We start from the raw sequence: 4690 nt of genomic DNA, 5'->3' as shown, positions 1-4690 counted from the left end.
TGTTTCTAAGTGGGTAGAGGCCATGGCAACCCCGACAAATGATAACAAGGTGGTCATGAACCTTCTTAGAAAGAATCTTCAGCAGATTTGGAGTTCCACGAGCCCTCATCAGTGACTGAGGGAGTCATCTTTGCAACAGACCATTGGAGACTCTACTCCTAAGATATGGGGTGAAGCATAAGGTTGCCACACCTTATCATCCCCAAACAAGTGGGCATCAAGAAAGGATCTTGGAAAAGACTGTGGGGGCATCAAGAAAGGACTGGGCAAAAAAGTTGGATGATGCTCTTTGGGCGTATAGGACAGCCTTCAAAACACTAATTGGGATGTCCCCATATCAACTGGTGTATGGAAAGGCCTGTCACTTACCATTAGAGCTGGAGCATAAAGCCTTCTGGGCTCTCAAGATACTAAACCTCAACAGCACTGCTGCTGGTGAAAAAAGGGTCTTGCAGCTGCAAGAACTGGAAGAGTTTAGGTCTCAAGCCTATGAAAACACTAAGGTCTATAATGAAAAAGCAAAAAGGAGACATGATCTCAACCTGGCACCAAGAAGTTTCGAAGAAGGACAACATGTACTCCTCTACAACTCCAAACTAAGACTCTTCCCTGGAAAACTCAAATCAAGGTGGTCGGGACCCTTTTTGGTCACAAAGGTCTCACCTTATGAACACATAGAAACCATGGAAGAAAGCTCAAGGAGAACATTCACTGTGAATGAGCAAAGACTCAAACACTACTTGGGCAACATGAGGGAAGGCCCCAAACAGAAGTATAATCTCAACTAAAGAAGCAACCGTCGAGCTAGCGACGCTAAAAAAGTGCTTTGTTGGGAGGCAACCCAACCTAAGGTAGTTTTCTTTTCATTATTATCTCAATAAAAGATTCAAGTAGAGTTCTCTGTATTGTGAGGAGCTAAGTTTGGTGTTGCAGACCAAAACAATCCAAGGGTGAATGTGGAACTCTAAGTTTGGTGTTCTACCAAAGGCTCCATCTGAATAGCGCATTGCAATCCTTCAATGATAAAGCATTTGCTCTAACAATCAGAGAAACTACTTGACAGATGTTTAATTTCTAGTGCATAGTTTGCTTTTCTAGTTCATAGCTGTTTTCTTAATAAAAGCACTTGAGGTTTCTGCATGTATTCAATTTGTTACATTAGGGAAGGAACTAAGTTTGGTGTTCACACACCAAATTAAGTTCAGAAATTCACAAGCATACATGCATGCTAACTGTTTCTCAAGTGCTTGGGGAACAAGCAACTTCCAATAGTTTTACAGGAATTCAATCAATCTCTTGGAATAATCATACACTATCATCCAAGGAGACAAATAAGGATGCAAAAGCTAGGATGATGCTGACAAGGAAGAAATAGGAAGACATCAAGAGGTTGTATTGTATTTATCTATCTCTGAGTTGTATTACTTTAATTGAAAGTATGATTGAATATTGTTCTCAGGGACATTCATATTCTGCTTGTTCCTCTTTATTCAAATATCAGGGTTGCTGGTCTAAGTTTCCAATTTTCATTTTCATCCTACTTAAATGTATGCTTGTCCTTTGAGCTATATAAAAGAAAATGTTATGAAAAACCAGAGTGGGGTTCATTTTGTGAAGTAAGTTCTCAATGTTTGTGGTATGGTAATTGATTAGCTATGTTGGTTCACGAACAAGGTATATAGGCAACTATATGCTCTAAATCACATGCTTGAAACACATCCTATGCGATTAGGCAAACAACAAGATCCTTATAAGAAAAAAAAGAAAAACAACAATGAGAGTTTGAAAAAGAAAGAAAAATAATAAGAAATAAGGCTAGGCACCAAGGGTTTGAATCTTGAGGCATGTGTCTGTGGTGCTCCTGTGCAGGGGATATGCTTGGATAAATAAGCTCTCAGGGGTGCCTTATCACTTGGTAACTTGGGTTAACTAACCCGGGATTATCAGCTGAAAGTCCACTATCAAGAGCAACTTTTGCTACAGAGCACTTAGTAACCCAAAGAGGTGTTGGACACCAAGGTCTTAAGAAAGAAAGTAACAAACCATATGCATGTGTTGTGCATGTATGGGGGAGAGAGACTTGAGAGAGTAGGTCCTTAGGGGTGTCTCAACACCTAGCACCTTAAACCAACAGGTTCGGGAGTGTTAGCTGAAAGCTTATCTTAAAGAGTCGCCCCCTCACAAAGCACTTAGCCTAAAAGAATGCAATAAACCCTGAAAGGAAAGGGGGGGTCAATGAATAAGGATCTCATAGGACGAAATCAAGCGAGTATTCAAGAGCATGATAAGGACCTGAGAACTAGTAAAGGAACGAACCTAAGTTGCTATGCATGAAACCCCATGGACCAACAACTTGACTTCTAAGAACTTGTTTCTCTTGTTCTTTCATTCATCATTCTTATGCTTCAGTACTTGCTTAGGGACAAGCAAGCTTTAAGTTTGCTGTTGTGATGCCAGGGCATCTTGGCCAGTTTCACTGACCTTTTCTTTACTGTTTTAGGGTAGTTTCATGTATTTTTTTAGTAAATAAGCAAGTTTTGGGTAAATATACACTTACACCTTGATTCAATTAAACATTGTGAACTTTACATGATTTCATGAGAATTTTGCATGAACTGAATGATAAAATGGATGATGCATGGTCTCATGATTAAGAACCAAGAGGAGAAGGGATTGTCTTAGGAATGTAATGGAACGGTTCCACGCACATATACTTCAAGAGAAGCAAGAGGAGGCCCAAAAGGTGGAGAAGGTAGAGACCTTTGAAGATGAAGTAGTTGACGAATTAGTGAAGGTTGAACAAGAGAGAAGCTCCATCATTGAAGTCAACTCTACACTAAGTGACATCAAGGGGGAGTTTGATTTGGTAATAGAGCAAGTGGAGAAGGCCAAAATTATTAATGAAGAGGAAGTGAGTGAAGACATAGGAGATGCGGAATCTCCATGGGAAAGTCAAGTCATAGAGCCTCCTTCCAAGACGTTTGAAATTGATGTTGAGGAGGGTGCATGATGAGCGGATAATTTGTACGCTTTTTGGCATTGTTTTTAGTATGTTTTTAGTATGATCTAGTTAGTTTTTAGTATATTTTTGTTAGTTTTTAGTTAAAATTCACTTTTCTGGACTTTACTATGAGTTTGTGTGTTTTTCTGTGATTTCAGGTATTTTCTGGCTGAAATTGAAGGACCTGAGCAAAAATCTGATTCAGAGACTAAAAAGGACTGCAGATGCTGTTGGATTCTGACCTCCCTGCACTCGAAGTGGATTTTCTGGAGCTACAGAAGCCCAATTGGACCTTTTACTCTATATATAGGACCTTTTACTATTGTATTGAGAGCTTTTTGATCATGTTTTTATGATTGAACCCTCTTTGGGAGGCTGGCCATTCGGCCATGCCTAGACCTTGTTCTTATGTATTTTCAACGGTGGAGTTTCTACACACCATAGATTAAGGTGTGGAGCTCTGCTGTACTTCGAGTATTAATGCAATTACTGTTGTTCTTCTATTCAATTCCGCTTGTTCTTGTTCCAAGATATCACTTGTTCTTCAACTTGATGAATGTGATGATCCATGACACTCATCATCATTCTCACCTATGAACGTGTGCCTAGGGCGGGGCGTTAGTGACAGACGTAAAAGAATCACTGGATTCTATTCCGGTCTGATTGAGAACCGACAGATGGATAGCCGTGCCGTGACAGGGTGCGTTGAACATTTCCACTGAGAGGATGGGAGGTAGCCACTGACAACGGTGAAACCCTTGCATAAGCTTGCCATGGAAAGGAGTAAGAAGGATTGGATGAAGACAGTAGGAAAGCAGAGAGACAGAAGGGACAAGCATCTTCATACGCTTATTTACATAAGTATCTCTATCTTTATCTTTATGTTTTATTCGTATATCATCATTCATATCCATTTGAGTCTGCCTGACTAAGATTTACAAGGTGACCATAGCTTGCTTCATACCAACAATCTATGTGGGATCGACCCTTACTCGCGTAAGGTTTATTACTTGGACGACCCAGTACACTTGCTGGTTAGTTGTGCGAAGTTGTGTTTATGCCATAGCATTGAACACCAAGTTTTTGGATTCATCACCGGGGATTATTTGTGTTGTGAAAAGTATTGATCACAATTTCGCATACCAAGTTTTTGGCGCCGTTGCCGGGGATTGTTGAGTTTGGACAACTGACGGTTCATCTTGTTGCTTAGATTAGGTATTTTTCTTCAGAGTTCTTAAGACTGAATTCTAGTGTTTCAAGGTGATGTTCTTATCATCACCAAAGCTGATTGATCTTCATCAATTTAGCTCTTGAATGCAATGTCCTACTGAAGCTTGCTAGTGTTTTGGACCGAAGCTTTCTTTGAAAGCTTGGCTGGTTGTGAAGCCATGTCTAATTCCTGGACCGGAGTCTTAGACTATCATTGCAATGATTCCTGGAATTCAAATTACGAATTCTGAAACCTTTATTTTCTTTTCCACTTAATTTTCGAAAAACCACAAAAAAATTTACAAAATAAAAAAAAAACCAAAAATATTTTATGTTTCTTGTTTGAGTCTAGTGTCTTATTTTAAGTTTGGTGTCTTGCATGCATTGTTTATTTGATCGTGGTTCTATTTTCAAGTCAATAGTACAGGGAACTGAAGATTCAGAACATGCAGCAGAGGAATTACACAGAAAAAGCTGGGC

Source organism: Arachis duranensis, chromosome 6, assembly GCF_000817695.3.
Source record: "Arachis duranensis cultivar V14167 chromosome 6, aradu.V14167.gnm2.J7QH, whole genome shotgun sequence".
Classification (NCBI taxonomy): Eukaryota; Viridiplantae; Streptophyta; class Magnoliopsida; order Fabales; family Fabaceae; genus Arachis; species Arachis duranensis.
The sequence above is the reverse complement of the archived record's forward strand: the minus strand, read 5'-3'. Positions refer to the sequence as shown.